The sequence below is a fragment of the Oxyura jamaicensis genome, chromosome 2 (genome assembly GCF_011077185.1).
Source record: "Oxyura jamaicensis isolate SHBP4307 breed ruddy duck chromosome 2, BPBGC_Ojam_1.0, whole genome shotgun sequence".
NCBI classification, from domain to species: domain Eukaryota; kingdom Metazoa; phylum Chordata; class Aves; order Anseriformes; family Anatidae; genus Oxyura; species Oxyura jamaicensis.
The window spans coordinates 59,284,317-59,310,863 of record NC_048894.1 but is presented as its reverse complement, the minus strand read 5'-3'; the positions used below and the strand labels follow the sequence as shown (position 1 = coordinate 59,310,863).

General features: G+C 36.2%; 1 protein-coding gene across 9 annotated transcripts in view; it reads left to right on the top strand.

Moving 5' to 3' along the window:
* The window catches only part of SUGCT (succinyl-CoA:glutarate-CoA transferase), a 325,562-nt gene that overhangs the window by 247,546 nt on the left and 51,469 nt on the right, over positions 1-26,547 (top strand). The gene's annotated exons all lie outside the window — the stretch shown is intronic.

Here is a 26,547-nt window from a genome sequence, read left to right as displayed (position 1 = left end):
GCATGCTTCAAGGAATGGATTATTATTGGAATGTGAATTTCTGATTTACCAATATTCTGCTTCATATGCCCCTATCCATCAAAAGATTTGATGTTTTATATTTTTACTGGCTCCAGCTCTAATGTTTATTACTGTATCATCCCTGTTTGTATATACTTTACATGATCTTCACAGATAAATACTTAACAAGATCTTCCCAGTTGCGGAAATTCCATTGGAGAAAAAAAAAAAAAAAAAAAAAAGAAAAAAATGAAAAAAAAATGAAAAAAAAAAAAAAGATGCCACTAATGTCTTCCAACCATTGTTCAAACATTACCACCTTGATAAAAAACAAAATGAAATAATTTTTCAGTGTTCTTTTGGTACAGGCAACACTATTCTGTCTTTTGCTTTCATTTCAGCTTGTAGGCAAGCAGTGGTTTTAAAATCTGCCACAGTCTGATTGATCATGTTCCAGGAAAACAGGATTCAAGACATTTTCAAAGTAGATTCATAATGGAGTAACCAGAGTTGCCACATAAAGGAGAAACATTTTATTCCTTTCTAATGTCAGAAGAGCTGATGTGCTCTGTTTAACAGTGATAGCTCAAGCGTTTACTAACCATGCTTGCAAAAAAACAGGAACAAGAATTTCAGTCCAAAATGTAGTTCTTCAAATTGCTACATTAATAAATGAAGTACATTTGAAAAGCATGTCTCAGTAGATGCATCATAAATATAGCCCAGTAGAAATGCAGCGTGTAATAGTATTAAGTAAACATGAAGGTGAAGACCTGACTTTATTTAGGTTGATAGAGATCTTGCTGTCGACTTCAAGGATCCAGAATTTTACAGTTTTAAAGCTCTGACTTTATGAGGTGGCAGGTTTAAATACAAGCAGGATTGACTCAATGGTTGGTAGGAAGATACACTGGGTTTCTCTTGAGGATTTTTGATAAACATCTAGGAAAAACAAACAAACAAAAAGAAAAAAACACTCTTTTCCTGAAAATAGCATTAAAGATTGCCATTTTATATGATTTTGATATAGTTTGAGGGTTTTTCTCTTCTAAAATAACTTGGTTACTTCAAACCCATATGTGATATGTAGTATGTATAAGTATTTCTCTATAATTTCATCCTGCTCAATTATGTCATCGAGGAAAAAGCATTAGAGTTCTTAGTAAACAAAGATGCTTTAAAGAAAGAGAGAGATGGAATTATGATAGTGATGCTGAATGTCTCATTTTTACACTACTCTAATTAAAAAGACTAAGAAAATGCTGACGTACTGACTTCCAGAAATTAGGCCCCTTTCTGGCACGCCATTTTGGACATCTTAACTCTCTACCTCTGATTTGCAAATGCAAGCTGTATACATGTTCTCCAGTTACTTTTACTGAAACACTGAGATAAATCAGTTTGCAAAGAATCACTCAAACCTTGCAGTTAACCTAAAGAAAATAGTATTTTCTGCTAATTTCCAGTAATATTCCTAGCTGCTTGATCAATTTTTAACTGTGCCATCCTGTTCTACATTAAAGAGCAAGAGAGAATGGGACAGTTAATATTTCCCTGCAAGCTACATGTATTTAACCCCTTTTCAGAGTAAATAACTCAGAGCCAAAGATAAAGTGCTTATACAAAATGTGCTATTTACATACAATATGATTTAGCAGTCAGATGAGACAAACATTTTCAGGGGAACTTGCTTCCAAATGGAAATGATGCCCCTTGCAAGGATAGGATACTTACCCAGGAACCTAGCATCTCTGCTGTGATAATTTACCATATCATTTTCTTAGTATGGCCTATTTACCTAAAATTCAGTTTCGTAAAGTTTCCTAAAGCCCACTGGTAATTAATCAGAGACCATCACTTTTGCCAAATACCAGACAGACACTTTCTGTTCATTCACCTTTGCCTTGCTTTACAACCACATTCTAGTGTAAACTTAGCAGCTCCTGTGTGCTGCTCAGTTAAGTGGGAGAACACCTCTGTTTATTTTGTGTAAGTCGACTATGTAAGAGTAAATTACAATGCAAGTAATTTACTCAAGTGGATGTGTGGAGGTATATGCTTCCATAAGAACATGTAGTGAGTTCTGGTAATATAATGTCAGCTAATTGTGCTATTGTTCACTCCCAGGAAAACAAAAACAAACAAAATAAAAAACAGTGCAGACTTGATTCTAAAGATATATTATTATGTTATTTTGCCAGATTACTGTGCTCTGCAATTTAGTGATTGGATTTGGCCTATTGCAAAAATATAGTATAAATAAATGATGCAGATTCATGGCATGATAGCAGTTAATTGAAGCTGTAAATGCTTCTGTAGTATTAAGATGCAGTGATGTTCCTGTTTTTGCAGTGCTGCATAGCCACGTACATGTCTCTTACCACACTAAGGTAAACTGTTGCAATTCATAATCTTTAGAACAGGATATGAAAACAGAGCAGATTAATGATGCCTTGTTTGTTCTAACCGTTCTTAGAGAGTTTGGGTTCCTATGCCTTCTCAATTGGATTAATTTTCTACTTTGCAATGGAAATGATTTCAGTTAAAGAATTGGTATTTCAGATTTTCAAGTTTTTGCTTAGGGACGTCATAACTTAAAAGAGAAAAAGAGAATCCTGTATGTTTTCAGTTTGCCATAAGAATGGAAAGATTGAGGTGTTCTGGAGTTTTGTAGTGTGTACAAATTAAAATAAGTTTTTCAACTTTTCCTTGTATTAAAAACTCTTTTTTAATTTATTTTTATTATTTTTATTTTTTATTCTTACATGCTTTAATGGCTGTTTCTGAAAACCTATTCTGCAGGGACCCATAGTATCATCTCCTTGTTCAAAAGGTAAAATCAAGAGCTTATTCACAGTATTTTCCATGATCTGTTTCCCAGGCTTAGGTTTTCAAATAGAGTTTCCTTTAAAAAATACTTTTCTGTCTTGCAGTTCAATTTCCTGTAGTACTGGTTATACTGAGAATCACAAGCAAAGTATTATCTGAAAGTTTGTGGATCATGATGTGCAACCTAAGCTGGGAGGGGTAGAGGAAAAGGAGGGAGGGCGAAGGTTCCTTCCGTTCTTAAAAGTAATTGTCCTGATGTGATGGAAATTGCAGTCACCTGCATAGCAGTGGAAAGTCTTTAGCTATAAGGAAATCTACAGCATCATCACTTCATTATAGTTACCAGCAACCTCATGCTGGACAGCAGCTTTGATGAGACTGATAAAGACAGTGTTATCGTAACAACAGAAGTGCATGGGGACCGACCACAGTCATAAACTATACAGATTTTCTTGATGAAGCTACTGCATAAAAAAAAATGCTTTATGCTTTTGAAAATTGTACTTGGAGCAGATTTGGCACGTAGGGATGTGGAGCTGGAGGTTTTTGCTAGTCTAGGATAAATTTGGAGATTAGTTCAGCTGGGTTATTCTTCTAGGGCTGTACAAGTGTAAATGGGATTAGATTTCAGCCCTGAGTTTTATTAAACTTTATTCTTGATTTATGAAGAAAACGAATTAATCAGTACTGACCTTGTGGTTAGCATGTCTGAATATCTAAAGAAACTGAAGTCTTCATTACTAAGCACATTTCCAACTGAACAATTAATTTCCCTCCATTCCAATTGCCTGTCTTTAAAATTACTTGCCTTATGTAGTTCTACAGCTATTTCTATATGTTTTATAAGAGTCTCCTAGGTTACTTTCCCTAACATTTTATACAATACTCTGCAAATACAGTGCTATGTCTGTTTTCTAAACATAAAGAGAAATTCTTCTTACCATGATAACTTTCAGGCAAGCAAAGGTGGTACCCATGGTTTTTCTTTGTTTTTAAGATATATCAGTGCATCTTTCTCCTTTCTCCTCCTGATTATTCCTTAGGAACATCTGGTAGCTTTCTGCCTAACTGTCAAATTTCTATTTCTGTTTTATTAGCCAAACACCTGCATGCCAGCTGAGTATGTACAGACATTTCTGAATATCAGGAGTGTTATTGCCAGTATAACTTGTAACAAACTTGCAGCATGATAGCACTGTAAGATTCTTCCATGTAAGGAGAATGTAAAATCTGTAAAATCTGATTTAACAGATTTTAAGAAAGCTCATAAACCCCATTACCTGAAATGCTACCTTATTAAGTACTAGTTTATTAAATCCCTGTTATTTAAGTGTACTACTATTGAAATACAGTATTGTATAAGCTAAGAAAGAAATATATAGTATTTCTCCTTATCTGCTTTATTATTTTGATTTTACTTTGTGAAAAGCTATTTTAGCTGCTTTTCTAGATGATTAGTTAGCCCAGGATAATCTTATCTCAAAGATTTTTTTTTTTTTTTTTTTTTTTAATCTGAATGAGCTGAAAAATTAACATAAAAATAGAAAGCTTTGTTTAAAAATGTCAGGCTGGTGGGCTAAATGTTAACCTCACTGAGATCTTTGCCATTTTCTGATCAGCTTCTGTGATGCCACAATGTGAACCAAAATCTAAAAAGAAGATGAGCCAAATAACACTTCTATCAAGCTAGCAGCCATTAAAAATAAATAAATAAATAAATAATAGATGTAACACTGGAAAGAATGTTTTACTAAGATATTAATAAAACAATTAAAAGACGTAGTATGTAAAATAGGATATGGAAAAAGGCCTTGTGTGCTTGCAAGATTGTCTTTTTTTCTTTTTTTTTGCTACCTATATCAGTTGAGGTAATAAAAGATATTGCCTCTCTTCCCAAATCCTGTTGCATGTAATAATTACTGTTCCATGTTCTCTGCTATTATTCGAAGAGCATGTTATAATTGGAGGCAGTGTTTCTGCCTTTGATTCTCACTAGGATACCAGAGATGTCTTTTGTCCCAGCCTCCCAGTTTGTCATATGTGGTTGATAACATATCCAGTTGTGCTTCGCCTGGCTGTTTCATCTGTGTGCTCAGCAGAGAATTTTTGACCATGTCACAACCCTGCTATTTGACAGGAATTGCCCCCTCTACATCTCTCCACTAACTCTACCTTACGTACCCCCTTTCTGTAGCTCTCAGCTCCAGCTGCGTTTCTTAAGGCCTCACAGCCCATTCCTATGATCTTCTGACAAGTTTCCTTTCTAATCACCTGTGCATTTCCTGGCTGGGCCATTTGTGTCAATCCTGGCAGTCTCTTCTTGGCTGTGCTTGCTGATTCTGGTCTGAATTCTGGTAATTTTTTTTTTTTTTTTCCCCTCCCTTGATACTGTCTGAAGTCACCCAACCAGAGTTTTTTCTATTGCCTTGTCTTTTTTTTCACTGTCTTTTGCATTACTTATCATCTTAGGTTGCATGAATAGGGATGTTGCACAGTAGGAACACAATCATTGGGCAGAAACAGCATAAGCAAGATCAGAGATGGTCAAGGTGTAGCTGATGACAGTAAGTTTTGAAAGGGAAAAACTAGACTAAATACCAAGAGAAAAACTGTTGAATATCAGCCATTACCCTGTGAACAAAACCATATGAGATTGAAATGAGATTGGGAAAACATTAGCATGAATAGCTCTGTAAGAAATAGGCTGTCCAAGCAAGCCAATGGCCTTGATGGCTGAGCAGATTTCTAACGCTTCTCATTCTTGTGATTCCAGGAGACAGTGATGAAGGGGAAGGTGATAAGCCAGAAGGGCTGTTTGTGCAGGGAATGAACCATAGAATATGCAGCACACTCAGCTGCTCAGAATAACCAGAAACTCATATTAGAAAAATCTTATAAAACAGAGAGGGTTAAATTTGAGCCTATAATTCTTAGAAAGTATGTTAGAATTCATATGAGAAAGCTTTAAGGACTTCATTTTAATTGACCTTGGGTACTCAGCAGGTCATGGCCTTCCGGGGAATTAGAACCAGAGCATTCATCAGGGAACAATACAAGTTTAGAAGGTCAAGAGCTGATTCCTAATCATAAGTACAAATGTTCTCATGTGTGTTTAATATGAACTGGGAAATACTTTGCAACATGTTGGTCTGGAAGAAATTGGAGAGGAGGCCGTAATATATAATGTTTATATTAAAAATGATATTTTGAATACATTGTTTAGTATGTTTTAAAATAACATGAAAAAGTATGATAAAAGGCCAGACATAGCTATAAACACATGATTTTAGTAATAATGAGATCAATAAACAGCTGAGGCAATGAACTTCCCAATGTGTTGTTGAAAATTTAATTGTGAAGACATGGGTTCTAACTAACTTGTTTTACCAAAACAGAACGGGGAGGGGGTGCAAAGAGTTTCCCACGTTAAATTTAGGAACAGTCAAAATAAAACGAATGCTAAAATTATCCAATTTACTCTGGGCTTTGTGAGGAAGAATGGGCAAGTAATTGTCAATTATGGAGAGGGATTGGAATGCAGGTTGTAGAGGGATAATTAATTGAGAGATACTTCATTTTGATTAGCGTAGCTTGAAAAAGTGCCATCTGAAGTGGTTTCAGGATGGTTGCAGATGGGCCAGGGACTGGCATGCAGCACTAATGGGGTTATGAGGTAGATTAGAATCTATCATGTTACTTAAAATAAAATAAAGGATTAAGGAAGAAGAAAGGGTAGTCTTATGATCAAGAGTTAGATCTTTGTACCAGGAACCTGGGGTCTTTCCCAGCTTGTGCCACACAGCTCCTGTGTGGCCTCTGGCATGCAGTCTTGGCTGGATTACTATGTGCTCCAGGGCATTCTTGTAGGGTATAAAGCAGCTCCCCTACCAGCATGATTATATTACTGCTCCCTTTACTCCCATTCCAGGTTGGGCATCAGGGGAAAGGGGAAGAGAAGGAATTAGAGGGTTTACAATTGTTACTTTTCCTCTCTCAAGATTGGCTGGTGGAGTTGAGCTGGGAAGAGGTTGGCCGTGATTCAGCTACTGTCACAGCATTTTCTCAGTTTTTCTGAAAAGCAGCATACATGGCAGCTCATTCTTCTCTATCATATCCCTTCATTTCACTGTCTCTTATAACACGATAAAAATGCTTGCAAAAGGTAATACTTTAATTATATGAGGTCTATTTATCTAATGTAAAGAATATTGAGGTCTGTAGGCAGCAAAGACAAAATACAGTTATTACTTGGCTTAAAATAAGAAAATATTAATTTATCTGAAAGAGTCATTTCCATTTTGTTTTCATTTTGGTTAATTTATTAATTTTGGAACTGAGTCTTTGAGGTGGGGATATACCCTATTCCCCCAGCATTCCCTCAGAGGAAATTTAGGGACTTCTTAGAGCAGGCAGTCCAAAATGGAAAATGTGGTTGCTGGGAAGAGACATAATTAGTGCAGAACGTGGAAGCAGGCTGCCTACCTTCCTGCACGAACCGTTTTACCGCAAACAGATTCCTGGTCTGACACACAGCTTTCAGCAAAATCAGCCAACAACTGTTAGCCAGACATAAGTGTCTTTGGCATTCAACAAATTACTTGCACATCAGACAGTGCTGATTACTACCGGAAAACAGCATAAATATCACATTTTATATTACACTTGTAAAATTGATTCTTTCCCCCTTTGCTGAGTTAGTATGCCAGAAACTTTAATTGTCTGATGGAGTTCAAGAAATAATTCTGACTGCCAAATTACAAACAAACAATAGAAGAATACACGTGTCATTCTAACATTCTGGCTGATTCTGTTTTCACTATTACCTGTTTGTATTATTTTTTGCAGCATTCTAGCTTCTGTACTGAATATGAAGCAAATTTAGCATTATAAGTTTTTCTGCCTTTTACCTCATTATACCTATTCCTTACTTTTGTAAAGATGGTCATATATATATATTTTTATTAAATTACACTGCGTACCTAACCTTTATAAGGAATTCCAGTGTTTTCATTTGAATAGTAGTTACAAGGACAGTCATTTAAAATGTTTAAATCAATAGTGGATTTGCGAGGTAGTGGTATTTTTCAACTGAAATTATTTGGTAAATCTTTAAATAGATTCATCATAAGATAAAATAAGCGCGGTGTATCTTTGCAGGCACTTAGTATGTGAAATTTTAGAACTTTGATCCTTCATCTCAAAGTAACATTTTTACTTTATCAGAACACAAGTATCAGTATTTAGTTTCCAATTTAAATGAACACCTCGTTTGACCCCGGATTTTATTCATTGAATCCTTTTTTCTTGAACAATGGGTTGAAAAATCAAATACTTGCAGAAAGATAACATGGCTAAAACACATCTTTACATCTAGAAGACTCCAAAATCTCCACAATTCCTTGTTAGGAAAAAAAAAAAAAAAAGTTTCTCAACTGACTTTTAAAATTTTTGTTCTGCAAATAGAAGCTCAGTTCCAACTGCACATGTGAGCAGCGTAACTACTTTGAGTTCCCAGGAACATTGTGCACTGCTAAAGATACTTACCTCTTTAGAAGCATTTGAAGTATTAGGTCTCTTAGGTTTTGTGTCTACTTAAAATGGTAACAGGTTTGTTAGCTATACAGTGCCTGAAACAACACACACTGATATTTCTCTAAGCACATCTACACAAAATATTAGTAATTATTTTTTATAATAATTAAGAGCTGAATTAAGCTCAAAGTGGAAAAAAAAAAAAAAAAAAAAAGGTGGAGGACTACAATTCTTGATGCTGGATGTTCATTTGTTCCTTTTCTTATACCATCCAGTGGTACTTATGCAAGATTGAGTCTGCTGGAAGTTCCTGAAGGGCTACAGAGATGAAAGAAATGGAGGCACATAGATGAGTCAAATAGATATCAGAAAGGGCAAGCCTTCTGAGCTGTCTGAACCCAAAACCAAAATAATATAAAAAAAAAAAAAAAACATTGAAAATTAAATACAAATGAAACTGGGATATATATTTGTCCTTCCTACTTTTCTTACCTCTTACAGTACTACCAGGAAACCTCATGTTTTCTGGAGACTGAGGGTTATAATACAGTATATGAATAATCAGATAAAGGATGCTTGCAGCTGACAAAATCAACATCCTGCCATAGATGTGTTCAAGTCTTCAGCTGAAAGCATGAGACATGGGAAAGGTATAATATCTTCCACTGCTTAGAGACTCAAGCTCTCCTTTAAAGCTGCTTCTCTGCCTTGGAAAGGAAAAGCTTCTGAATTCCCAAAGTAAGACACATCTTAAACCATATGAAGCACTTTCCGTGCTGACAGAATTTAGTTAAAGCTCATTATGTAAAAAGGTGCTATAAGGAAACTTTATAGAGTGAATGCTCTTTATAAACTGGAAGCTAAGGTTCAGCCAGTTTCCATTTAATCCTCCAATATTGCCTGCAGCAGTCAAGTAAATTTCATAACAGATTCCCTCCCCCCAAATGAAAACCATGTGCCTGTTTCGTTTGTTACTCCCTTCCTAGTCCCCCCATTCAAATCTTTCCTCGGAGCTTTAAAGACACTTGCAAGAATTCATAGAATTAAAATAGTAGAATTGTCTGCTATTAGTTAGTCCACATTAGCCCAAGTACCGTCCCTCCTAAATAAGCTGAATTAGGGGCAAATTGACATGGGTGTATGGCAATGGAAAGTGTTAAAAAGCATGAGTATACATTCTCTGTTCATGGAGCTTCAAAAATTGCATTAGGATTTTCTTTCTTCATAGTGAAATTAGTTTAAGTAGTGGAGCAAATATCCAAAGTGTTGTGATTTGCTAAGAGCTCATTTTAGTTAAATTGTGCTAGGGCAAGAAGAGAAGTCTTGATTTGGGGCTTTTACTCATAGAACACTTGAGTACCACCATTTTTAGAATAATGTATTAATTGCATATTGTCCAAATAATTTCATATATATATGTATATATATTTCTAATTTATGTCATTGGAGACATCTCTGAGAGGAAAATGTTTCTGGAACCACCATAGATTTCCTTCATGACCTTAGCATGCTAGCACATAAAACTAACTACCAGCAGACATGAGTAAGCAGGAGTCATGGGGACATCTGCCCTTTCTCCAGACCCTTTCTCTGTCCCTCAGAGAGTGCCACCATTGGCAGCTGACCTCCTAATTTCAGTGCTGCAGAATGATACTGACATTTCATTTACTCCTCAGATTGCCTAGGGAACAGCTACTATTTTTCTTAGAATTATAGCTCTACTAATCCTTTTTCAAGGCATAAATGCAGCTTTAAAATGTGCTGTACATAAAACTGTGTACATAAAACACTACATACAACTATAAATATTCAAGTGTATAAGATAAAAGTCTTAAAAAAATAAAATAAAAAAATAGAGCATTCCAGAAATAGTTTGATATTCCCATTCATTTCTTGCCATTCCCAAGAAAATCCATTAAACAACTCATATATTTAAACAAGATGGAACTGAACTCTTTTTCTTAGATTGCCACCACATCCTGATGAGAAAACAGTTATTGTGTTTGTCTTCTCAATATGACAGGAGTTTAAACTGATATGTGGCTCCATTGAAAAGTTTAACTGTGGACTCCCTGGCATGAAAGCATGCCCCTAACACTGTATCTGCTGTCAGATCTGTAGTGATAGTTAAGAGAAAGATTCTTCTGTCATGATCAAGTAAAACTAAAAAGAATTCTTACTTTGAGATGCCAGTGCATAGAAGCAGAAGATAGGATTGTGAAGCATTTGGGTTTCTCTAGTGGTATTCAAAGATGAAGAGAAACATTGAAAATAGATCAGATTCTGAAATGTCCATTTAATGTCACAGCAAATGGAAGTCAAAGCTAACAGGGAATAAAGCTAATAGAGAATTTGTTTTATTTTTTCTTTATTTTTATTGGAACTCATTTTCTTTAAGAAACATGAATTGTGCTATTGAATTTTTAAGTTGTAGCTTCAGTTCTTAATTTGTGTTCTTTTTCTTCCTTGATAACTCTGTTAATGTCATTTTCATAGCTAACCTCTTGACTTCTGTCTTTACATGTGTTAGAGTAGTTTATTAATCTTTGTGATGATTTGGGGAAACATTTTAACACATATTTACAAAGTTAAAGGAAGAACTAACAGATCTCTGTTGTCATTTGATCACCACTGTCAAATTTTAACATATGGTTTTCATGTTCTTCTCAAATTCATTTAGAAATCTTGCCATTATCAAAAGAAGGAAAATAACACTTCTAAAGACATCTCAGTACTGCACAGTAATAAGAGGTTGATGAACTGGGTTTCTTTCTTGGTTTGCTTTACTATATAAACATATAATTTCAAAATAGAGCAATAACAGTTTTCTGGATCATATAATCCATCAAAAATACTCTTAAATCTGAAAAATACAACTTCACTGTTTCTACTGTTGTGAACAGAAAAGAAACTTTTTTTTTTTTTTTTTTTTTTTTTTTCCATTAGGTTGTTTCTTTTCTGAAATTTGCTATGAGAATGACAACTGGCCTAAGATGAAGTTCTTGAGGGGTTTCCGTGTCCTATGTTTTTAGTCTCAAATGATTCTGTGGTTGCACATATTTTCTAAGCAAAAAATAGCTGGCTTTAAAGCTCCAAACATACATGTTATTTTAATTGGAATTTGAAAGATCCATTAATACCAGTTTCAAGCTCTGACAGCTTGTGCAAACAGAAAAGTGTAAGTATTTCAGGAGAAAGATTCAGGCAGCTAACTTCACTGACAGAATCACATTAGTCTAACATCACTTACCTAGCAGTAGAAAGAAAAATATTCTACGTGCCTGAAGGCTGTCTGTAGCCTGACACTTAGAATTTTTACCTAAATAAATGAATGATAATGCACAGAATGTATTTACTACTCCAGTTTTTCAAGAGACAACTGTGAATGTCCATCTGGTATTCATCATTAACAGGCTAAAATTCAAAACCTGACTGAACAGCAGAAACCCAGCACGTTTTGGGTTTTGCTCTGACTCCTGTTTACATCAGTGTAAGCAGGATCTGTTGTCCTCTGAGCTAATCAACATGCAACCCTAGATTACATTATGCAGCTCCTTGCACAGGTTCCCAGTTGCATACTTCCCCTTGTTGTGAAATTATTCCTACCTAATTTACAGTGAACCTTTAAGCAACCCTATGTGCTTTTACTTCAGCATTTTAGAAGTTCTGATGAAAATCTCTATTTTTTTTTGGTTCATGTTGTGGAGCCACCTCAGAGAGACCAGATTAGATTCATACCTCATTTGCTTTTTACCTATAATGAACTGTAATCAAAATTAGGCGTGTACAATTTACTAATCAAAGTCAAGGTAAATATAAGCATTAATATCTTGTAGCTTCATGTGGGTATCAGTTACATATGGAACTTATTTTATGGAATTATTTTATAATTTTCTTCTTAGTACCACATTTCTTAAAGTTGAAAATCATCCCAGCTTTGCATGGTTTACCTTCATGAAGTTTAGCAAAGACTTCATTGCCTTGAATAGCTGAGCAATTACAATGACAAAAAAAAACAAGCATCCGACTTGGAACAGTTCTGCTGTCTTTGATGTTGTCTTCTGGAGTGATGTGTTTATGCAGGACAAATAAGTAAGCTATCTCCATGATCCCTACTTGAAAAAACTCCAGAGTTCTTCTGGAGATGGTGTGAGTATCTCTTTCCTCTTCAAGTGTATGTTGATGGATTAAGGGAGAATGCAGGCAGGCCCTAACTGTCAACTGCCTGTACACACAGAGGCTTGACTGAAGACGGAATGTTTGTCGGTGCTGAAAGGGAAAACTGGATTATACATATATCTGAGCTGTCCTTTTATACCTTACTCACTTACCACTCATTCAGGTCACGTTTTCTGAATGCATTACTGTCTTTTCCTTCAACCCACTGCATGTGGGCTCTAAGCCTTTGAATATTTTGTTGTGAGTAGAAAGGAAAGAGCTGATAAGGAACATCTGTGCCAATGGATATATGGGAGCAGTGACAGTAAAATTCAGCAATACTGAGGATTTTATTATGTAGTGCAAATTCATTCTGGCATCTTGTCTCACCTCTGCTGCTGTAAATCAGAAGGCAGATGACTTAGGCCTTTTGATCTGAAACTGCCCCAACACCATGTTCCTTCTGTATCATTCAGTGTCCCATGTGCCTTTTATTCTTAAAAAAAAAAAAAAAAAGACAGAAATATTATTTCCCATGATTTACAGATGAGGGGCTGATGTTCCCATGATTTACAGATGAGGGGCTGATATACCTAGCCCTGAATACATCTATGTTAAAAAGGTATTTAGGCATTGTAAATGGTAGTTTCTTCCATAACAGTTATCATGGAAGATAACTTATTTCACGGAAGAGTTATTACTGGTAAATTGCATCTAATTTTACAGCTACATTCTTCAATTGCCTTTTTTTGTCCAGAGGGTATAGCAGATGCTTACTCTTATATTCAGATGGGTGGTGTACAAGAATTTCTTAGTATCATAGAATATCCCAAGTTGAAATGGACCCACAAGGATCATCAAGTCCAACTTCTTCTGGCCTGTATGGAAATTCTAAGGGGTCAAACAGATTTATAGGTCCAAAAGTGGATCCAGAAGAAGAATCCTTTTGCAGGATTGGAGATTATTAAATACATTTGCTCTTTTTTATATACTGTATAATTAGCTAGTGGCATTTTAATCAGAAGACTGAAAACATGACATTTTGATGCACTTGAGCTGTGCCTTATCTTAACCTATGTAGGACCTAGTCTCATAAAACAGCTACAAAACAAAGACTTTTTTATTTTTTATTTTTTTAAAATAATATTTTATTACATGTCAGCTCTGTACATTTTCTATGGTTTGATTCTCCTTAATTCTAATTGCTTAAATAGTACTACTTAAGAGTTAAAGGTCTTATACAAACAGAACATTTAGAGTAATGCTTATGGCTTGACATGAGAGATTTCTTGTGGCAAAAGTTAATTGCTGTTCAACCTGCTTCAAAGGAACAGTGAATACTGATACAGTGAATGTTGCTAATTGATGGTGTTATGAATGTTCTGAAATGCTTCAGTATGTAGATAAGTACAAATCACAGTTCCAATTACATTGGACATATGCTTATATTTAAATGAAAGAAAAAGACTTCTCTGCCATGAGAGATTGTCATCAATTATGCTTTTAATTATATCAAATTACAATATTGACTTATGTAATAATACACAACAGGTACTGCTGTTTAGATAGAAGAAAGTCCTCATCACAAAAGTGTGGGGTTAAAGATGAGTGTAACTTCACAAATAAATCAGAACATTTGAACCTGTGAATTTATCCAGGTGAACTATTTCATATCTTTATTCCTACCAGCTGGTATAAGACTTCAAGTGGGAAAATCAGTCCTTTTATATATATATATATATAATTATATATATATATATATTTCCTCAACCCTTATAGCTTCTTGAACAGCTTGTTTCAGCAGCTCTTTTTTCAAATCAGCCGATCTGTAAAAGGTATGATGCTGTTTTTCTGGAGGGCATGTGAAAGTTTGTCTCTGTATAGAGACTGAACTCTCCGATTTTCTGATAATGTGCTGGGAATAGAGATAAAGAAAGCATGTCACAAGGGACTGATATGGCTTATATTCAGCCTGTTTGCTGCAGATAAGTTTTCAGGAAAACTTACCAGTTTCATGGTAATTCTACATGGAGTTGCTGATCCTTAAGTTTATTGAGGCTTATCACTAGTACCTTTGTTCTGAGGTGTCCTTGCTGGGAATCTCACAGGGCAAAACAAAGTTCAGGCTACTTCTTACATGACAGGTCTGACCACACATGGGAACATCATGTGGAAGATCAGAGCAGAAACAGCATTTCATGCTTTATCAGGTTCTCTGTGTTAGGGGTATAGAATCATAGAATCATTTAGGTTGGAAAAGATTTCTAAGATCATCTGGTCCAACCTTTAACCTAGCAATATACATCTAGAACTGGTATATCTAGAACTTTCTGATTTTCTAACATTTCTGTGACTTAAGGAAATGAACAGTGCTTTCCTAAAATTTCTGTTAAGTAGGTGATATGTATTTTCCATCTGAACTGTGTTTTGGTAAGGGAATATAAATAAAATGTATAGCATAATAGCTGGTGACATTATTGTAGCCTATTTGGTTACTCTATACATTAGCACTCACAACTGATATTTCTGTTATATTTCGTAAACTTAGGACCAGTATTTTCATTGTTAAGGTTAATGGTGTAGGATCATTAACTTCAAAGCAAGGGAAGTCTGGAAGCACTGCACATTCATAAAAAGTGTTTTCTTTAAAACCCTTTTTTTCCTCTCCCACAGTTACATCAATAGCATCCAAATACTAATCACTTTTTACAATTAAATTCTCACAGATTATCTGATGCACATTATTGACCAAATAACTGTGAAATGTAGTTTTTTCAAAACGATTTTCTCTCTCTTTTTTTTTTTTTCTTTTCTGTTTCTTCCCTTTTTTCTTTCTGCTTTTTTTTTTTTTTTTTTTTTTTTTTTTTTTTCTGTTTCTTCCCTTTCCCCTTCCCCTTTCCATTCCTTTCTGTTCTGTTTCTGAAAGAAATCAACTCTTTCATTTGTACAGTCATGGCTCTGAAATACCTTGCTGGCCTTCAAATATTTTTGCTCTACTGCAAATTGTAGAGAAATTTTATGGCTGCATAATAAAATTCATGAAATTAAATGTTAATAATGGAAACATAGACAAAAATACATAAGTACTGAATTTCTAGAAAGGAGTGAAAGAGACTGATACAAAATAGGAAGCTATTTTCCACTTAAGTATGCTTTTCTATATGTCCTGCAAGTAGTATTCTTGAACTCCTTGGTGTATGCATGGTTAAGGAGTTCTCCATCTTCAAGCCTTCTGTTATGAATACCAATGTAAACAGGGCAGAATGTAAATCTCAAAAGATCTCTATGTGCCAGAGTTCCTGTTGATGAATGTTTCTCTGACTGCCGAGGACATAAAACACTGAGAAATTACAAAACACCTTTATGCTATGCTATAGTTTGAACCATGATCACCATTCACTTTCTGAAGGGCTACAAAGGTCAGTGCAAGGGTATGCAGGAATAAGCTGCTTATGAGAAGTGTAACGCATATCTGACTGCAACATGCTGAGTGTCTTCAGGGAGATGCTCCCATCTGGATGTACTTTACAACACGAAGCAGGTGCCAATGTTATGTGGCATTCCTCTGTGGATGAGCAAGTTTTGTGGTCCTGGGAAGAGTTAAGTACTCTGAGCTGACAGACCAGCTCTAACAAAACAATGAATGATGTATAAATAAACTGCAACACTTACATGGCAGGTGAAAGATGGATGGAGTACTTAAAAGCAGGCTCTTGGGAACTCAGTGTGGCGTGCAAGATTGGAAAACCTATACTGATTATGTACTTTGTACTGGGAGAAACAGGTGAAGTCCCTAAGGACCGTCAGAAACCAAGTGATATATTAACATGATGGTACAGCACTGTTGTTAATAGTTCCTTTGCCCAGCAGTAAGTTTGTGAATATTTGAGACTTCCTGACTGCTGAGATTTTTTTTTCTTTCTGTAAATGTATTCTTGCCATAATATGCATATGTATCTGAGAAAAAATATATTTCTATAACAGAACTACGAGAAGTGTTCTTTCTATTCAATATTGTTAAATAAAAGTTCTCCTATATGTTGGAGAAACACCTCAGTACATTTTTAGTCCAAAGTTGCAACTGTATGTGACTTACTCCTATACCACATAGCAAAAGGTACTTCTGTAAAACTTCACTTCTACAAAGCCCCACAGAAATCATCAAAATTTTCTCTTCATCATTGCCAGCTCTGTAGGCAACTCTGGATATGATCCCCTAATGTAATGAACATACAAAATATTTATGGGATTAGTATGAAAATAATGGCAGTGGAAAGGCTCTTAGTATTTCTTCTTCACCAGTCTCCCACTTGGTATGTAGGGCTTGAAGGCCCGGCAGTCATTGCTTACTTTAGGAATACACTTACAGTCATTTACAAGTCAGTTTCCACAAAGGAAAACATCTGTTGTTTAATATGAAAGCTGAATCATAATGAAATAAAATGAAAGCTTTTTGCATTACATTCTTGACACCAAAATATAATAATATATAAATATATAAAAATATATCCATGAACAAATCAAGATAATTTACTTCATTTTTTTTCATTCACTTGCATTTAAACAATTTGTAGTTAGGTTTTTACATGCTTTTTTGAGCAGAGAAACTGTAAACATAATATTTAAAAGGTGAGTATAATATATGAAATAACCTAATGTCAGAAAAACATTGGAAAAACAGTGATTTGTAACACTACTGACAGCATTGACTTACTGGTAATTCTGACTGAAAGAAGCACAAAAAATATTCAGTCTGTGGCAGAAATAAAATCAATCTGTTTTTATAGCACTTTCCAGGTGATCAGTCTGGAGTTATCAGTGTTATACATTAAAAGTATGCCACAGCTGGAGACAGGCTCTTTGATCCCAGAGCCAGTGCTTTGAATGCAACCACAGCACATCTTGCTCTTGGGATGAGCCAGGTCTCATATCCAAATAGCAGTACAGCCAATCATCTTTGCTAAAGCTTTTCTGTGAACTTAGGATTTACACATTCAAACCCACCAAAAGTGTGGTTTTCCAATCACATTTCATTTCTCAGGGGAGAAAAAAAATATCTGAAGAGTATATGTGCTTTTTTTTTTTTTTTTTTTTTAACCAAGAAGGGCAGATTTTCTCCTCTGCCACACTTCCAGACTGATGGCGCAAGAGGTCGTCAGGGAGCTGTACCTGAGAAGGGTACAGATTTTTGTGCACCCAGGAAAACCCATGAAATCAGGATTGTGTCTGTAAACTTGTAAAACAGAAAATTTATGTAGTTACTTACAGACCTATGTTCTTGCATCTTTGTATATTTTGTCCTAAGTTACAAAACCTTGTTCTATTATTCTTCCAATTATTCATTATAAACAGTAATTATCTCATATGCTAATAAACCCCCCTGAAATACTTGCTTCTCCACAATAGTTAAAAACCTTATTCTTTGCTGGAATAGGTCAGTAAAATACCTTCTTTTACTCTCATTATTTTCCAATATGCCTGATGAAAACATATGAGATTTATATAGACGTATTTAGCAGCTGTCTTACATTTACCTAGACTGTAAGGTATAAATTAAATTTAATACTTTTTCTCAAGAATGAGTATGTTTGATGATTAGACAATGGCAAAGGTGTTTGTGCTCTGTCACAAATGGTTTTCATTGTTTAATATTTTTTGGATTGTTTAATGTCCCACTTGACTGGTGGCTAGCAAACATGACGCCCACCTACAAGAAGGGCCGGAGGGTAGACCCAGGGAACTATAGGCTTGTTAGTTTAACATCAGTGCCAGGGATGCTCATGGAGCAGATTATCTTGGGTGTCATCATGCAGCAGTTGCAGGGCAAGCAGGCGATCAGGCCTAGTCAGCATGGGTTTATGAAGGGCAGGTCCTGCTTGACGAACCTGATCTCCTTCTGTGACAAGGTGACACGCTTAGTGGATGAGGGAAAGGCTGTGGACGTGGTCTACCTTGACTTCAGTAAGGCATTTGACACCATTCCCCACAGCATTCTCCTCAGGAAACTGGCTGCTCATGGCTTGGACTGGTGTACACTTTGTTGGGTTAAGAGCTGGCTGGATGGCCGGGCCCAGAGAGTTGTGGTGAATGGAGTCAAATCCAGTTGGAGGCCGGTCACTAGTGGAGTCCCCCAGGGCTCGGTACTGGGACCAGTCCTCTTTAACATCTTCATCGATGATCTGGATGAGGGCATTGAGTGCACCCTCAGCAAGTTTGCAGATGACACCAAGTTAGGTGCGCGTGTCGATCTGCTCGAGGGTAGGAAGGCTCTGCAGGAGGATCTGGATAGGCTGGACTGATGGGCCGAGGCCAACGGTATGAAGTTCAACAAGGCCAAGTGCCGGGTCCTGCACCTGGGGCACAACAACCCCAAACAGAGCTACAGGCTGGGAGATGTGTGGTTAGAAAGCTTCCTGGCAGAGAAGGACCTGGGAGTATTGGTTGATAGTCGGCTGAATATGAGCCAGCAGTGTGCTCAGGCGGCCAAGAAGGCCAACAGCATCCTGGCTTGTATTAGAACCGGTGTGGCCAGCAGGTCCAGGGAAGTGATTGTTCCCCTGTACTCGGCTCTGGTGAGGCCGCACCTCGAGTACTGTGTTCAGTTTTGGGCCCCTCCCTACAAGAAGGACATGGAGGTGCTCGAGCGAGTCCAGAGAAGGGCTACAAAGCTGGTGAAGGGTCTGGAGAACAAGTCTCACGAGGAGTGGCTGAGGGAGCTGGGACTGTTTAGCCTGGAGAAGAGGAGGCTCAGGGGTGACCTTATTGTACTCTACAGGTACCTGCAAGGAGGCTGTAGCGAGGTGGGGGTTGGTCTATTCTCCCACGTGCCTGGTGACAGGATGAGGGGCAATGGGCTCAAGTTGCGCCAGGGGAGGTTTAGGTTGGATATTAGGAAGAACTTATTTACTGAAAGGGTTGTTAGCCACTGGAATGGGCTGCCCAGGGAAGTGGTTGTGTCACCATCCCTGGATGTCTTTAAAAGACATTTAGATGTAGAGCTTAGTGATATGGTTTAGTGGAAGATTTGTTAGCGTTAGGTCAGAGGTGATCTTGGAGGTCTCTTCCAACCTAGACTATTCTGTGATTCTGTGTGATTCTGTGAAACTGGTTGCCTTGAACTGCAGTGAAAATAGATTGCTGGTGTAGGAAATCAGTGAGTGTAGTTTCTCATACAGGAGTTGAGGAAAAACTGACAAATCAGGGCTCAGACTGTTTAAAGACATTTGTTAATGATGTCAGTCACACAAAAAGTGTAAGGAACAAGAACAAAATGTACAATAAAAGTGAAGGAGGTACAACTGAGAAATCCTGGAAAGCTAATATGGTGTCAAACCTAAGAGTTAAATAAAAAATTATGTGGCTATCTCCCTGCTTCCAAAATGCATGCAAAACCAATACATATCTGTATACCAACGTGAGATGTGTAAAAAAAAAAAAGGTGACATGAAATTCTTGGCAAAGAAAGAGTATCTTGACATAGTAGCCATTACAGAAGAATGTTGGAATGACAAAAATCAATAGGAGAGTGTTATACCTGGCTATAAACTGAACAGGAAGGACAGATTAGGTCATAGAGCTGGGGGAGCAGTATACAGTTGAGCCTTCTGATCAGGAAACGGATATTGAGTCCAAAATGTTGAAGGAGATCAAAGAATCAGCTAAGCCTAATGAGGTAGTAATAATGGGTGACTGAGAGAGATGTGTTTTGCTAATAGAGTACAACATGTAAACTATATACTAGAAGGTAGAAGCTATGTTTCAAAACAGAAGAATAAAATTATTAGAAATATAATTTTCAGTTGCAACAGGACTTGAAAGTACTGGAACTATTGCATTGAAAAATAGGGGGTTGGGGAGAACTTGATATGGTGATATGCAAAACATTCTGCTTAACATCATTCAAATAATACACCGCCAAGTTAAACTAGACATCAGATACAGACATATTTAATCCCCCTTTCAAATTTCAAATGAGTTCAAATCTTTATTATTTGGAAGGAGGTGTTTTTAAGATGCAGTATACAATTCCAATATAAGATTCTGTTCACAACATGTGCTCTTACTTCTTTAGGAGGTGATTATGGCTGTGGCACTATGTTCAGCATGTACAGGAAAAACAGTCTTATTATTTTTGTGTGGTTTGGAGGCATGAGTTGAAATTACATTTACCAACAGCCAGCTATCTTGTGACTTCAATATATATATATATATATATATATATATAAAGTTTACATCATTTCCCTTGTATCTCTGGAAATTATTTCCACTGAACTCTAGATAAAACTGTGAAAAAGTAGTATCTGTGCAAATGCATATGCAGAACGCATGGCCCTACATTAACTACAACTTTATTTATTTATTTATTTATTTTGACTGGTAACATACTTGGCAAGTTTCTGATTCCAGGATCATCTTCCATTTGGAATATGGAAGTTAATTGTTTCTTAGGTGGTAACTAGAATGGGTTTGAAACCTTGCTGGTAGTTCAGAAAGGAACTACATTGTCATAGGTGATTGGTTACGTGCATAATCATTTACATTACAGCTGAAATGAACTCATATGATATGAAGTGAACCTTGCGATAATTGCAGAATTTGCCAAATATTTAGTAGATGGCCAAACACCCCATTATCCATGAGAAAAAAGACAAAGTGTTTCTGTTTCTCTCCTACCTGCCTTTGTGCTGCTACATCAATAATACAATAAAATATTTTACTTTTGCAGGTAACAGAGCCATTTTTTTTGAGGGGTTGTGGTGGTTTTACTTGGGTGGGCGGCCGAGCTCCACCACAACCGCTCTCTCACTCCCCCTCCTCAAAGAGGAACAGGGAGAAAATACGATGAAAAGGGCTCAGGGATTGAGATAAGGACAGGGAGATAGCGCAGTAATTATCGTGATGGGCAAAACAGACTCAGCATAGGGAGATAGTAAGATTTATTGCCTATTACTAACAAGCTAGAGAAGTGAGAAGCAAAGGAAAGAAACCAAAAGCACCTTCCCCCCTCATCCACCCTCTTCCACCTCCTCCCCGAGTGGCACAGGGGAATGGGGGAATGAGGGTTATGGTCAGTCTATAGCGCTTTTTCTCTTCCGCTCCTTCTCAGTCACTCTCATCCCCTGTGCTGTGGGGTCCCTCCCACAGGATGCAGTCCTTGGTGAACTCATCCACGGTGGGCTTCCCACAGGCAGAAGCTCTTTAAGAACTGCTCTACAGGTCCGTTCCACAGGGTCCATCCCTTGGGAGCAAACTGCTCCAACCTGGATCCCCCACGGGCAGCAGCTCCTGCCAGGTCACCTGCTCCTGCATGGTCTCCTCTCCACAGGCTACAGGTCCGGCCTAGAATCTGCTCCGGCAGGGGTCTTCCACAGTCCGCAGCCTCCGTCGGTGCAGGTCCACCTACTCCACCTCAGTGCAGGTCAACCTACTCCACCGTGGTCTCCTCCACAGGCTGCAGTGTGGAACCCTGCTCCACCGTGGTACTCCATGGGCTGCAGGGGCCAACCTGCTTTACCATGGTCCTCACCATAGGCCACAGAGGACTTCTGCTCCAGTGCCTGGAGCACCTCTCCCCCTTCTTCTTCACTGACCTGGGTGCCTGCAAGGCTGTTCCTCACTCCTCTCACTCTGCCAGCTGCTGTGTGGCACAGCGTTTTTTTCCCTGTCTTAAATATGCTCTCACAGAGGCACAAACAACATCACTTACTGGCTCAACTCTGGTCAGCAGTGGGGCCCTTACCAAACATGGGGCAGCTTCTAGATCCTTCTCACAGAAGCCACCCCTTTGGCCCCCTGCTAACAAAACTTTGTCATGGAAGCGCACTACAGAGGAATATGAATGCTTGTTAATAGTACATTCATTATTAATTTGTTTCACAGCTTTTGTTACTTCACTAATAGAATCTTTCTGCTGAAATAAAAGCCACCCAACCTTTTTTGTATGTACAGTTAGCTTGTTTAGCAGTTAAGGGAGCAATCATCAAGCTGTTGGTGATGCAACATCCATAAATTCTGGAGTGTCCAAGAAGTACCAGATTTCTTTAAATTCTCCTGAAGACATATCCTGCATGGTGATAATCTGCCTAGCTGTCCTTCAGGTAAATCAATACTCACAAATAAGTCCCAAAGAAAACCACTGTATTAGTGTCTGTATGTCTTACTATTTTAAAGAATAAAGCAGTCCTTAAAAAATGACGGTTTCTTTTTTTTTTTTTATTTTTTTTTCTTCAAGGATCTGTGAAAGTTGAAAAATAATCCTGTACCACTTTTTGTGATATGTGAACTTGTAGAGAATGAGTTTTAACTCTCAAGGTGGTCAAAAGTAAAGCCTCTATTTGAATCTAGATTTTCAACCTTACAAGTCTTGCATGAAGATTTTTTTTTCAGACATATTTTATTTTTTTATCATAATTATATATTTTTAAAGTTTCTTTTATTCTAATTTTCTGCCTTACATGTCAATTAACTAGAATGAGAATCAAAAGAGACTCAAATATTACAACCAAAATAAAAATATTGAACTGAACATGTTCAATGGTAACATAAATATTAATGCAGAAAAATAGTGTCAGTTGAATGATTGGTTTTGAAGCAGGTGTGAATACAGAAATAAGTAGAGTTAATATTTAATCCTCCTTGTGAAAGCTAAGGGAATTTCTCTGTTATAAAATGTTTTACCACTTCTGAATTTACAGTTAATAACAGCATTAGGGAAAAGAGCAAAATTAATCATTGAAGTTATTATATCTGAATTAATCTGAGCTTCATAACAGCTGATATAAGTATTCTCTATTCTTGTTCTCATGACAAGCTTAGAGGAAATGATGAAATAACTGAGAATATACAAAATGAAATATATTAAATTACCCTTGGTTTACTTTACACAAGTAAAATATTAAGATCTGTGCTTAAAAGATTCTATGTGGACTTCCTTGTGTATAATATTAGGAAAATAATATTGAAATAATTTTATATTAAATTATTTTATTCTCTGAGGTTAGGAGACAATCATATGAATTGCTCTATTTGCTGTAGTTTGAATAAAGTCATGCAATGATGTGTGCCAGCTAAACAAAATTAAAACATGACTTATGTTATTATTATCCATCACTAAACAATATTTTCCTGTTATAACATGAACAAAAATGATACTGTCTACATATGCAGTAAATAATTCCAAAATAGAATTGCAGCAACTAATGATAGAAATGTACATATATTCTGTATCATATATGTAGTAGGTATATCATTTTACAAATTCGGTCTGCAAGAAAACAAACAAACAAAAAAAGATAATTTAACAAAAGTTAATTTAGGAATCGTACTAACATACCAGGATGGCACAATTCAAAGCAACACTATATTCGATTCACATCAATAGGATGCTGAGTATTTTTTTACTATTTTATGTTATGTACATTTTTGTTTCATGCAAATATGAGAGACTTTGCCTTTGCAGTTCTAAGTGTCAGGCTGAAAGACATAAATATGTATTAACAGAAAAAAACAGTTATACGTGGACATGTCACAGATAACAGTGGAACACTACTAGTGTTGTCATTGAGCTAAGATTAAAAAATGGTGACATCAGGTTTTCTTTTCATTAACCAGCAGACAGACAAGAGAGGTTCCTGTTTTAATTTATTAGATGACTGTATTTAGAATAAAATGAAACAGCATGAAAAGGTTATTAGTGAAGGACAGACCATGCTTCTGATTCCCTTGCAATGATCCCATTATAGTCAGTCTAAAATCACAGAATCACAGATCAGAGATTCTGTGATTTTAGACTAAAATGCCACTCAAACATTAATTTGATTCACACAACCTCAAATGGTAACAGGTAATATAGTAATAGAATATTTCTAGCCTGGAAAGTAAGCCATATGGAAAAAAGTAATGTAAAACAACAAAAAAAATCTACTTATAGCAATCATCTTTTATATGATCATCTTAATTAATCAATTCCTTATGCTGAGCTAACGTGTATGAATATAAAATGGACAGAGGACTCTACCACATAAGAAGGATCATAACCATAGGAGGGGTACAAGACAATAGAGAAGACCTTCAAGGTTCTGCCTCTTAATTTGTTCTGAGACTTCCCTTGTCTTTGATGGTAAAGGATGTGAACATTGTATTCTAGTCTTGTAAGCTTCTATGAATTTTTTAGAATGCACATGAGAACATGAGGAGGAGTCACTAAAGTGTTTTTTTATTATTATTATTTTTTCTTTATTTTTGAGAATTCTAATAGTGGAACACATTAAATGGGAAATACACAATTCTTTGAAATAGTATAATGGTGTGGGAAAAAAATCAGTCTTTGGCTAGACTCATTGCATGGAGGTTAAGTTATAAGCATTGAGTCCTTCAAGAAAGATAGATCTGAGAATATTGATCTGTATCAGTAATAACTGTAGAAAATAAACAGAAGAGTAACAAGAGTTACAGAATTTCAGTGTTCTAGATCAAATGTATCTGAAAGGGAAAATCAACACCTTACATATCATGAAAATGGAAAGGAAGTTTTAGAATGCATCTTTAATTATTTTTAAAAGGGAATAGAAGTTACTATTGATCCTGAAAGATACAGAAGTCTTTTCTTAGTTCATGCTGTAAAGAAAAAGGAGATGGAATTTGAAACTAATAAAAAGAAATATTTTAAAAGTGTTATAAGTCTGCAAAATCAGAATTTGATTGTAGGGACCTGGAACAGAAAGGCATGAATTTTGTTGAACCCTGAGTTAGTTGCTAGAGCATGTGTTTTTCTTTAACCAAGTGATGTCATTTATAGGCCCAGCCTTTAGTTTGCAATCTAAAGTGGGTGTGCATCTGAATGTCCTGTTGATTTCAAGTTCAATTGAGTTAGTTTTCTTGCTTTCAAACCATAAATAATTCAAAAAATGCATAAAGAAAACCTATACAAGTAAGTTATGGAGAAAGAAGGCTAAACTTTCAACACTGTTTTATTAAGGGAAAGATTCTAAATAGGAATTAAAACAAGCAATTACATTTTCCAGTTCTGTCTTTTAGGAATATATATATATATATATATATATGAATGTCTCGCTTGAATATTTACCAAAATTGGTGTTAACCTCCCGAAAGAGAAATAGAACTAATGATCTGGTAAAGCGCCAAACAATTAGACCAGTGAACAGACTTTCTTCTACCAGCATCTTTTATCAGAAATATCTTTCTAAATGCCATCTAAATAGATGTACCCCAGAAGCTAAGAGAAAGCTGACTTGACCTTTTGACTCCACCTGTTCAAGAATGGGAATTTCTTAAGGATGCTATTCTACCCAGATATAAAGTCCACAAAATCTGACCTGGAAGGAATGGTTAAAAGGATTAGTTTTGTTTAGTCTAGGAAAGAGCAGACAGAGGGAGGATGTGATTACAATCTTCCAGTATGTTGAAGAATGTTATAAAGATGCTACTGATAGGTTTTCTGTATCCAGTTGGGGACAAGACAGGAATGAAGATGTTTAATACAACGCAAAGATATTTATATTCTGTATTAGGGGAAGAAGTTCTAATGCTAAGAATACGAGAATCTGGTACAGACTATATTAAGAAAATCGTCATCTTGTTTACTGGAAATTTTCGAGAATAATTAGACCAATACATATCATTATTAGTCAAGTTGCTGATGTTATTCACAATGGAAGGTGAAAAGGTAGATAGACTAGGTGATCACTTAAGGGTCTTTTCCTGTCCTTCATTTCTACAGGTGTTATCTTTGGCAAGGCACTCTTATTTTATTATCAGATTTGTTGTTACATTGGATATAAAAACAATTGGTTAGTGGGAAGCTTATCTGTACAGGATACTTCAATTACAGAGAATATTAATATTTCTGATTATTTGACTAAGCTAACGGTGTTAGAAGGATGTCAGAGCAATAGGTGAGGAAGCTAAAAAGAGTACTCATTGACTTTGGATGTAGACTTCCACTGAATAGTGAATTTCCTATTATGAATTTCTTTTCTCTGTTATTTGAGAGTTTTGGCAGCTTTTGGT